This window comes from Lathyrus oleraceus, chromosome 5 (genome assembly GCF_024323335.1).
Source record: "Lathyrus oleraceus cultivar Zhongwan6 chromosome 5, CAAS_Psat_ZW6_1.0, whole genome shotgun sequence".
Classification (NCBI taxonomy): domain Eukaryota; kingdom Viridiplantae; phylum Streptophyta; class Magnoliopsida; order Fabales; family Fabaceae; genus Lathyrus; species Lathyrus oleraceus.
In genome coordinates, this window is record NC_066583.1 from 30,548,810 (window position 1) to 30,561,108 (window position 12,299).

The following is a 12,299-nucleotide window of genomic DNA, read 5'->3' on the forward strand; positions in this document are numbered from 1 at the left end:
CACTCTTCCAATGTCGTACGCTCAGTTGCTTTCTAGTCTTCATCAACTACAACTTGTGCAGTTACGCACTCTGGCTCCTCCTGTTGGTAGGCTTCCAGTGGGATACGACGCCAATGCTAGGTGTAGCTTCCACTCTGGGGCACCTGGCCATAATATTGAGAACTGCAAAGCTTTTAAGCATGTAGTTCAGAACCTCATAGATTCAAAGGCCATCGACCTTGCACCGGCTCCTAATGTCGTCAACAATCCCATGCCGCAGCATGATGGTGCAAATGTTAATATGATGGAAGGGGAAGCCAGATCCGTCAAAGAGGTGTTGAAGCTGAAGACTCTGATGTTGGATATCAAGGGCTACTTGTTGAAGGCCGATGTTTTCCCTGGTTGTGGGAAGGTCTGTGGGGATTGTGCTACTCAGAGTGGAGGTTGTTTGAAGCTGCAGCAGGGTATCCAGGCCTTGCTCGACGAAGGTACCCTCCAGGTTGAAGATTTGTCTGTCCAAGAGTCTGTGGAAGGGGTTGAGGAAGAGGTGTTTGAAAATGCTACTGATGAATTCGCAGATGTTGTTCCTACTGATTCTGTAATCCATGATAATGTATTTAATTTTGCTGATGTTGTTGCTGATATCCCAAACTATGTGGTTGATTCTGATGAAATTGAACTTGATTCCGATGTCTCGGATGTTTATGTTTCAATGAATGAGATTTCAGAGTATGACTATGATATTGATAGTATCACCATTTTCTACCCAACTAATCAGATCAATGTACCAGAAGCACAACCGGTGCCACCAGTGCGACCGTCCACTATGACTATCACAACCCCTGGTCCTTTACCTTTCACCAGTGAAAGGGCCATTCCTTGGCATTACGGGGGGAGTGTGTACACGCACGATCATGGGGTGGAATGGCCACTGAAGGTAGAAGAGGGTCAGAAGTTTGAACTTGAAGTTGAAGGTCCCGCAGTGGACAATGTTGGTGGAATCGGGCGATTCACCAGGAGTGGTGGACTGTTCTCACCACCCGTTACCCAAACTGATAGTGTTGATGCTGCGGCGAAAGCCAAAGGCAAGCAAGTCGTGAATGAGGGTGCCTCTACACCCCAGGCTTGTTCTGAGCCCACTTTTGTGAAGGATGTTGACGAGCTTTTGAGAATTATAAGGAGAAGTGACTACAAGGTAGTCGATCAGTTGATTCAGACTCCGTCCAAGATATCTATTCTCTCACTCCTGTTGTGTTCGGAGGCACACAGGGAGGCACTTCTAAAGGTTCTTAATGCCGCATATGTGCCTCAGGAGATCTCAGTGAACCAACTGGAAGGGATTGTTGCAAATGTTCATGCAAGCAAGGGGTTAGGTTTGACTGATTCTGACTTAACACCAGCTGGACGCAACCATAACAAGGCTTTGCACATCTCGATGGAATGCAAAGACACCGTGTTATCTCATGTCTTGGTGGATACAGGTTCCTCTCTCAACGTGCTACCCAAGAGAGCCCTGTCAAGGTTAAAAGTAGAGGGTTTGGTCCTGAAGCCTTCAGATCTCATTGTGAGAGCCTTCAATGGTTCTAAGAGGTCGGTGTTCGGAGAGGTAGAATTGCCAATTCAGATTAGATCACAAACCTTTAACACCGTCTTCTATGTGATGGATATCAGTCCTTCCTATAGTTGCCTGCTGGGTCGTCCTTGGATCCACAACGCTGGGGTAGTCTCTTCAACTTTACATCAGAAGATTAAATTCCCAGTCAATGGAAGAATTATCACCGTCTGTGGTGAGGAGGATATTCTGGTTAGTAACCTGTCTACATTCAAGTATGTAGAGGTAGAAGGTGAATTTCATAAGACCATATGTCAGGCCTTTGAGGCAGTTCAGATCAAGGACACATCTCCGGTGGAAGAAGTTAAAGTGGGTGCCTCTATCTCATCCTTCAAGCAGGCACATGCCTTGGTAGATTCGGGCGTTGCCCCCGGTTGGGGACGTCTGTTGGAGTTACCAATGAAAGAAGACAAGTTCGGGATTGGGTATCAATCAGCTCTGACTTCTACAACTCCAACACTTCGGACTCGTCAGGGGCCGATTACTTTCTCCAGCGCTGGCGTCATTCAATATGGCCAGATCTCTGCGGTCAACGATGAAGATGGGGATAGTGATTGCGACATCGATAACTCGGTGCGTCCGAGGATCCCGGGTGAAGTCATCAATAATTGGTCTTCTGAGGAGATTGTCCAAGTCACTTTTCTGGAGGAGTAATTTTTCTTGTTTGTTCATGCATGTCCAAGTCTTACGTTCCGCCCAAGGCGTAATGACTCATTGTAGGGCTCATCTATGTGAATACCTGCATTTTTTGTCATAAATAAAGGACGTCTTTTTGCATTCAAATATTTTGTTCACTGTCTTTCTATTTTTGCAGTTTTAAAAAAAATCAAAAAATATATTTGGCAATGTTTTGTTTAGTTTTCACTCCTTGTTCACACTCATAAGCACATACCATCACTCATGCAGATGCACATCACTGGATCCTATTGATAACGGTTCTGCTATGGCTCGCTTCGACTTTGAAAATCGGATCTTTCAAACTGAAGAAGAGGGTGATAAAGACTGTGAACTCCCTGAAGAACTTGCCAGGCTATTAAAGCAAGAGGAAAGGGTCATTCAACCGCATCAAGAGTCTACTGAAGTGATTAATCTTGGCACCGAGGACGTCAAGAAAGAAATCAAGATAGGGGCTACTTTGGAAGATAATGTGAAGAAGGGGTTGATTGAATTGCTGCAAGAGTATGTTGACATCTTCGCTTGGTCTTATCAGGACATGCCCGGGCTTGACACAGACATCGTGGTACACCGCTTGCCTCTCAAAGAAGGTTGTCCTCCGGTCAAGCAGAAGCTCAGAAGAACAAGACCAGAGATGGCTGTCAAGATAAAGGAAGAAGTGCAAAAACAGTTGGATGCAGGGTTTCTAGCAGTCACCAATTATCCGCCATGGGTTGCAAACATCGTTCCAGTACCCAAGAAGGATGGAAAGGTACGAATGTGTGTCGACTACCGGGATCTGAACAGAGCTATCCCTAAGGATGATTTCCCATTACCTCACATTGACGTTTTGGTGGATAACACGGCTCAATTCTCGGTATTCTCCTTCATGGATGGATTTTCTGGCTATAATCAAATTAAGATGGCATCAGAAGACATGGAGAAGACAACTTTCATAACCCCATGGGGCACATTCTGCTACAAGGTGATGCCGTTTGGTTTGAAAAATGCTTGGGCAACATATCAACGAGCGATGGTGACTCTTTTCCATGATATGATTCATCATGAAATCGAGGTTTATGTTGACGATATGATTGCCAAATCTCAGACAGAAGAAGGACATTTGGTGAATCTGCAGAAACTGTTTGAGCGTTTGAGAAAATTCAAGCTGAGGCTTAATCCGAACAAGTGTACTTTCGGGGTGAGATCTGGAAAACTGTTGGGTTTTATTGTTAGTGAAAAAGGGATTGAGGTGGATCCGGCCAAAGTGAAAGCGATACAGGAAATGCTTGAGCCAAGAATTGAAAAACAAGTTCGTGGTTTCTTAGGGAGGTTGAACTACATTGCAAGGTTCATCTCTCACCTAACAGCCACGTGTGAGCCAATATTCAAATTGCTAAGAAAAGATCAGGCTATCAGGTGGAATGATGATTGTCAAAGGGCTTTTGAAAATATAAAAGAGTATTTGCAGAATCCCCCTATCCTCATGCCTCCGGTCCTAGAGAGACCGCTGATTATGTACTTGACAGTACTAGACAATTCCATGGGTTGTGTTCTCGGTCAACACGACGAGACATGTAGGAAACATGCCATCTACTACCTGAGTAAAAAATTCACAGATTGCGAGTCGAGATACTCAACGCTTGAAAAGACATGTTGTGCACTTGCATGGGCTGCTAAGCGTTTGAGACAATATATGCTGACTCACACAACCTTACTGATCTCCAAGATGGATCCAGTCAAGTAAATATTCGAGAAGCCAGCTCTCACCGGAAGGGTTGCTCGTTGGCAAATGGTACTGAGAGAGTACGACATCCAGTATACATCCCAGAAAGCCATCAAGGGGAGTATTCTGTCAGACTATCTTGCTCAACAGCCGATTGAAGATTATGAGCCGATGAAGTTTGATTTTCCAGATGAAGACATCATGTTCCTCAAGATGAAAGACTGCGAAGAGCCAGTTGTTGAGGAGGGACCTGATCCAGACGAAAAGTGGACTTTGTTACTTGATGGGGCTGTCAATGCCAGAGGAAGTGGAATTGGTGTTGTCATTACTACCCCGAAAGGTGCCCACATGCCTTTCACCGCTCGTCTGACTTTTGAGTGCACTAATAATGAAGCTGAGTATGAAGCCTGTATATTGGGTATTGAGCAAGCCATTGATTTGAGAATCAAGACTTTGGACATCTTCGGAGATTCAGCTCTAGTAATCAATCAAGTGAATGGTGATTGGAACACTCTCCAGCCTAATCTGGTCCCCTACAGAGATTACACGAGAAGACTGTTGACTTTCTTCACAACAGTAAAGCTGTATCATATACCTCGTGATGAGAACCAGATGGCAGACGCTCTTGCTACTCTATCCTCCATGATCAAGGTGATTCGGTGGAACCATGTTCCCAGGATTGATGTTATGCGCCTTGATAGGGCCGCGCATGTGTTTGCTGCTGAAGTGGTAGTTGATGACAAGCCCTGGTACCACGACATCAAGTGCTTTCTGAAGAATCAAGAGTACCCTACAGGGGCATCCAACAATAACAGAAAGACTTTGAGAAGATTGGAAGGCAGTTTCTTCTTGAACAAAGACGATGTGCTGTATAAGAGGAACTTCGACATGGTTTTGCTCAGATGTGTGGATAGACACGAAGCGGACATGTTAATGCAGGAAGTTCATGAAGGCTCCTTTGGTACTCATGCCGGCGGACATGCAATGGCTAAGAAATTGTTGAGAGCAGGTTATTACTGGATGAGCATGGAATCTGATTGTTTCAAATATGCTCGGAAGTGCCATAAATGCCAGATTTATGCTGATAAGGTACATGTGCCGCCAAATCCTTTGAATGTGATGTCTTCGTTGTGGTCTTTTGCTATGCGGGGCATTGATATGATTGGAAAGATTGAGCCGACCGCCTCCAATAGGCATCACTTCATCCTTGTTGCCATCGACTATTTCACCAAGTGGGTCGAAGCAGCGTCATTCGCGAATGTCACCAGACATGTGGTTGCCCGATTCATTAAGAAAGAAATCATTTGTCGTTATGGGACCCCCGAAAGAATCATTACTGATAACGGTTCTAATCTCAATAACAGAATGATGAAAGAGTTGTGCCAGAACTTCAACATTCAGCATCACAACTCTTCCCCTTATCGCCCTAAGATGGACGGCGCCGTTGAGGCAACAAATAAGAACATAAAGAAGATTGTGCAGAAGATGGTCATTACGTACAGAGATTGGCATGAGATGCTACCCTTCGCCTTGCATGGGTACCGTACTTCAGTACGTACATCGACCGGGGCAACCCCTTACTCCCTTGTGTATGGTATGGAAGCAGTCTTACCTGTTGAAGTGGAGATTCCTTCTCTAAGAGTCCTGTTGGATGTCAAGTTAGACGAAGCTGAATGGATTAGGACAAGGTTCAATGAGTTGAGTCTTATCAAAGAGAAACGAATGGCAGCCATTTGTCATGGGCAGTTGTATCAGAGTCGGATGAAGAGAGCCTTTGATCGGAGAGTGCGTCCTCGATGTTTCCAAGTTGGAGATTTGGTGTTGAAAATGATCCTTCCTCCTCAAACAGATCACAGGGGCAAGTGGACTCCTAACTATGACGGACCGTATATTGTTACCAAGGTTTTCGATGGTGGGGCCTTAATGCTTGCAACTATGGATGGTGAAAACTTCACTTCCCCTGTGAACTCAGACGCAGTTAAAAAATACTTCGCATAAAATAAACCCACTGGACAATAAAAAGAATAGTCCAGGCAAAAATGGGCATCCCGACGAACCAAGAAAATGAAAAGGTTCGGGAAAAAGTTAGGTATTAAAAAATGAAAAGATTGTACACCCGGTAAGTTGAAAACCTGAAAGGGCAACTTAGACAAAAATGGGTATCCCGGTGGATTGAAAACCCGAAAGGGCGATCCAGGCAAAAGTTAGGGATTAAGCGAATGACTGCGTTCTGAGTAGTTCTGAATCTCATCTCATGCCGATAACTGGAAAATTTCGAAGGATAGGAAACAGTCCAATCACCTTTCTCAGAAAGCTGATCATCTAGAGGATCTTGAAGACGAGCGAGTCATAGCAGAATTGGAACCCGATAGGAATCCATTTCACATTTCCATTAGATTAATTTCTGTTTTTTTTAATCTTTTGTGCGATTACCTCTTTCCAGGGATTGCTTCCTGATGTAAATGCCTATTCAGGGGGCCACTCAATCAATAAAATCATGCTATTCAGTACATCTCTGTGTTCATTTTCATTTACTGTTTTGTTTGCAAAAATGACGTCCGAATTTTTGATAAACATTGCATCATGAAACATAAGAGCTTTACAGGTACATGCTTAATAAACATTTAAAATTGCTGTAAATTTTAAGTGCTTTGGATCTTCTATTCAGAACAGGTACACTCTGTCGCATCCGCGAAAAACAACCGGCGGGAAAAAACAAACAAACTGAAATTCTAGTTATCAGACTTTGGATGTCACACTGGTTGTTATGACATCCAATTCTGCACAGACAGGGATTATGCAGAACTTAACAGTAAGTGCAGTAAATAACACAAGTAATTGTTCACCCAGTTCAGTCCAACATGACCTACATCTGGGGGCTACCAAGCCAGGGAGGAAATCCACTATTAGTAGTATCAATTCAAAGCTAAATTCACCCGTTTACAACTTATCACTTAATCCCTACCCAATGCAATTTCAATCTTAACCTAAGATCAGAGTTCCTACTCACTCCCCCTCAATCACCTCAGTGATATTAAAGACACTTTGAAGTCACACTTCAAAAACAACTCTTGATTATGCTTCACAGCTTAAATCAAGATACACAGCACTCACGCTTAAAAGCTTTGAGTGACACAACACTTACAACTCAATGAACACCCTATGCCAAAGCAATCATCTACTTGATAATGGCTTGGCTTACAAGATACGTCTAATACAAGACTCACAAAATACAGCAGTGAAGTATGATGGACACACTAAATCTTCACGCCTCAAAATCCCCGAAACTGAATGAAGGAATGCCTTCCTTTTTATATTGCAGCACCTGGGCTTTTGCACCTGTATTTTCCTGAATTTTAGGTCACACAAGTTCCCTCAAATTCAACATTTAGGTTGCTAACAAATAGGCTATTTGTTAGGTTCATTGAATGTAGCTTGGTTGTTGATTTCCTGGATTTTCTCTCAGTTGTTGAATCCCTAAAGAATAGCCTGAGAAAAAGCTGAAACAGAAAACTGAACAACCTACAATTTAGCATATGCTGTCAGGCACGAATGTCACGACATTCAGCTTGACATCAAGGTCCATATGCTGAGTCTGTTTTTCCAGAAAACAGACTGTACAATTTTGCTGACCTGTACATGATCAAAATGACCGTACTACAGTAACAGCTTACATTAATAAATGTCAAAGTGTCCAACTTAACATTTATACATTTGGCCTTAAGTTAGTTCTGTTATTCTCTTGAAGAACAAACTAAGTTTTATGCTGAAGTATAACAGAACACCACTCTGCCTAATCTTCAGTAGCTGCTGTCAATGATGAATGTCACAACATCCAGTTTGACATTCAGTCAGTAGGCCTTATGCCAGGTCTGGTTCTTCCTTGATAACCAAACTGCAAATGAATACTAAGTTCTAATAGAACTTCTGTTCCTTAGTATCTGTTGACAGGTATGAATGTCACAGCATTCAATAATCCTGTGTTAGCTAGTCCTGCAGTAACTACAATGTAGTCACATATACATGTCATGACATCAGTCAAGACATTAGTGTTTTACCATATAATGCAGCCAATCAAACACCTACAAACTCCCCCTTTGGCAAATTTTTGGCTAAAACACTTTGATCCCCATAACAGAGTTCATAGCAGCGGAATAATACTAGCTAATACACTCAGAGTGGCAGCACACTCACACACATGGAAGTTAAATAAAAACTTCACATAGCAGCACACACATATTAGAAGTTGCACCTAAACTTCAACATCAGCTGCAGGGGGGAGGGAAGTTAAATAAAAACTTCACACACATATCAGCATACACACAGAGGCATACAACAGCATACACACAGAAGCTAAATACACACTTCATCACACAGTAGCTGCAGTAGGGGAAAACTTTAATCTGTCATGAATGGGAACCTGTTTTAATAAAGTTTAACAATGTAAACTTCTGTTGTCCTGGGGTATCACTTGTCACTCCCCCTTTTTGTCAAAAATGTTGCCAAAGCAACACTTTAATTTACAGATCCACAAATAGTAATTAGAATTACACACATGACAGAAAAACACAAAAGAAGTGATTAATCCTCAGCCTCATCATCAGCCTCCTTATCAGCCTCCTCTTCAGAGCTGGCCTCTTCCTCCTCCTCAGCCATTTGCCCTTCAGCTCCATCCGTGTCCTCAGCAGTAGACTCCAGCTGCAAGATGAGCTGTTCCAGTGCATGCTTTCTAGCTCCCAGCTCTTTGCAGGTCTCTTTGAGAACTGTAATAACTTCAGCTTTGTCTGGTTGGTTGCCAGGTTTGGAAGTCTCTCCCGATGTCAAGACAATGTCAGGGACATGCTTGCCCAGGAACAGTTTGTAGCTGAAAGCCAATGGACTCTCTCTTCTTTTCACGAAGTCATTATCTGTCAGGATGTGTGGAAATTGATTCAACACAATTCCACATATGAGAGATGGAAAGGCAATGGGTCCCTTCACACTAAAGCTCCCAGCATGCTTCATTGTCTGATCAAATATGTAAGCACCATAGTTCACCTTTGCCTTGGTTCCCACTGCATAGATGAACTTCCCTAATGCCACAGACACAGTTGACTTGTGGTTAGTGGGTACCCAGTTGGCTGCTCCAACTTTGTGTAGCATTGCATACTTAACACTTAGTTGGCTGGCTACTAGCTTCCCTTTGAGAGGCCATTTTCGGACTTGCTTTGCTGTGATGACTTGACAGACTGTATTGTCAGTCACTTCAAGCTCAGGTTGCTCTTCATCCGCTCTTCCCAGATACTGATTTATCACAGAGGGGGAAAAGGTCACACATTTGCCACGCACATAGACCTTTCGAAATTCCTTGGATCTCCCATCAGCACACTCCTCTGACAGATTTACAATAAACTCCTTCACTAAGGTCTCATAGCACTTAGGAAGTTGAGACACAGTTCTTATCAAACCAGCCTCCTTGATGAGATCCACAATCTCTTTACAGTCCAGTGCATTCTGTGCCAGTTCTCTTCCAATGCCAGCCTCTTGTGGTATACATACTTCCACCTGTTAACACTGGAGGCAAAGTGGAAGGACACATTGTCAATGGGAACTTCTGGGACACTGGTTGCCAACCTACTGGAAGAAGGCTTCTTCCTGGACATGGATGTTGTGACATCACATGGGGCATCAGATTCAGACTCAACCACCACAGCCTTGGTCTTCAACTTCTTAGGCACCTCTTTGCTCCAAGCTTTTGTAGGTCCATAGCTTTTCCTCTTGTGTGCACTCTCTGACCCTGGTTGCTTGTGAGGATTTGTTTCACCAACTTCCTTGGAGGGGGACTTCAGCTCCACAGCCTTTTTCTCCCTTCTGGTCCTAACTCTCTTGGCTATCCTAGGGACAACTGTAGCCAGAAGTTCATTGTCTGAGAGCTCATCCACGTTAATCGTTTCAGCCCTAGGATTGTCCTCAACACGTTGAGTAACATTGGCCTTCTCACCTCTCACTTTGCCTGAGGGTTTTTCAACCTTTGATCCCTCATGAGCATCTGGTTGCTCAACATTGTCAGTGACATTTTTCCTCAACACTACAGCTTTATCTTGACATGCAGCAATGTCAAGAATGATTGTGTTCAAGGGAACAGAAACCCCAGGAACATCTCGATTGCCAGATAGTATCTGAGTGACGATAGTTGCAATGGAGTTATGTACATACCTTGACCCTTCCCTTGTGTGTTCATCAAGAGCGATTTCTGATGAAAACCCGGTGACCGTTTCCTTAGGTCTTCTTGCATGGGACGAAGTTGCTGCGTCAACAACTGGATCCTCCCGGGTAGGGTGGTAAGACTCGGTGCTGCGAGAATCAGACATGGTGGTGTACGAGGAGGTGTCGGATTGACGAGCCATGCTGAAAATCAGAGAGGGAAGATGAATCGTTTCTTTGGACGAGGGTTTGCACGAGTGGAGAATGAAACGACTGAATGTGAAACGCTTTATGCAAGAGTAAGGTCTATTAGATTTTGACCACTCAGCGCTCACCATTTGTTTAATAATTTGACTTATTAAACAGTAGCTAACTAACTTCATTAGTTGCTATAACTTTTCAGACGCACGCATTCCCTTTTTGTCCTTACTATTTTCACTCTTAGTAATGTACAATGTCATGACATTCTGGGTGACATTGTACTCTGTCTGCATCAGGTTCCTCCAAACTAGAGATGACCACCTGCCTCCACAAGCTAGGTACTGAGTTTCTGCAGACGTCAATAACACACCCCTCTGTCTATCCCTTGCTGTCATATCAGTTGTATGATGGTCAATGGGAACCAAGGGCTCATTACTTTTGAGCAGACACTTTCCATGGTCTGTCCTTTTATCTAACGACAGATATGAGACTCTTCTCATAGCTCCCTTGGAAATGCTCTTCTTCACTCCTCTTACCTGAGGGGCATCAAGTCTTCCATGTCCCACCTTCCCTTCCTGATCTCCCTTGGCCAAAAGACACTTGGGAAGGTTGATAGAGTCTTTAGATTTCCATAGATAGCAATTATCTTTGGATCTATCTCCTCTCATCACTTCTTGATTGCACCCATTCAGCACCACACATCCTCCCTTGGTAAATTCCACCTTGTATCCTTGGTCACACAGCTGGCTTATGCTTATGAGGTTCACAGTTAGTCCTTTTACTAACAATACATCACTCAATTTTGGAGTTTCTGGACAGTCCAGCTTCCCAACACCCATGACTTCTCTTTTAGTTCCATCACCTAATGTCACAGACTTGGTGTTAGAGGAATGTAGATTCACCACTAGGTATTTCATCCCAGTCATATGCCTTGAGCAGCCACTATCAAGGTACCAATCTTGTCTGATATGTCCCCTTGAAGAAGTGTGAGCAAGGTTAGCAACACACTGTTGATTCTCAGGTGAGAAGTGAGTCTTAGATGCCAACTGCTTAGGATTGACCTGAGGTGTCTGCTTAGCCGCCCATGTTGGTTTCTTAATGGGGGCATTATGCGTAGACACCTTTTTCTTAGGCCTACCTTGAGGGGTCTGGATTGGGTAACCATGCAGCCTGTAGCAGAATGGTTTTATGTGACCGAATCTACCACAGTAATGACATTTCCATCTCTTGAATTTCTTCTTCTGATGATTGTTCATTCTGGTTCCTCGATGTTGTGACTTTGAATGAGACTTCGCTTTGGATTTCTGAACTTTAGCCTTTGGGCGTTTGCGTTCAGCTGAGGATCTTTTCCCAAAGCCTAAACCAGATGTGGTTCCAGACTTCTGTCCTGTCTTCAGGATTTCTTCCAAGGTGTCAGATCCCTTATTCAACATTTTGATGGATTTGGTCATTTGGTCTAGCTTAGAGATCAGCAACGAAATCTCACCCTTCAGACCCTCTATGACTTTCAGCTGCTCTAGTTTCTCAGCTTCTAGTTCTTTGATGAGTTTCTTATGCTTTTCTCCTTGGATGAAAACTTCTGTGCTTTTAACACATAATTCTTTATATGAGACAGCAAGCTCATCCAAGGTGAGTTCATCTCCACTTGAGTTATCCTCTGAGGCACAAACACTGGTTAGAGCAGTGACTTGTTTGGCCGATTCTCCTTCAGATCCACTCTCAGTGTCTTCTTCTGACCAGGTGACAAATAGCCCTTTCCTTTGCCTCATGAGAAGGGTAGGGCAGTCAGCCTTACTATGACCATATCCTTCACATCCATGGCACTGGATTCCCTTGCCTTGGTTGGCCTTTTCTTCATGAGTTGATCTTTTCTTTATGTCAGACGGGACGTTCTTGACATTAGATCTACCCTGTTGGTTAAATTTCTTTATGAGCTTGTTGAAC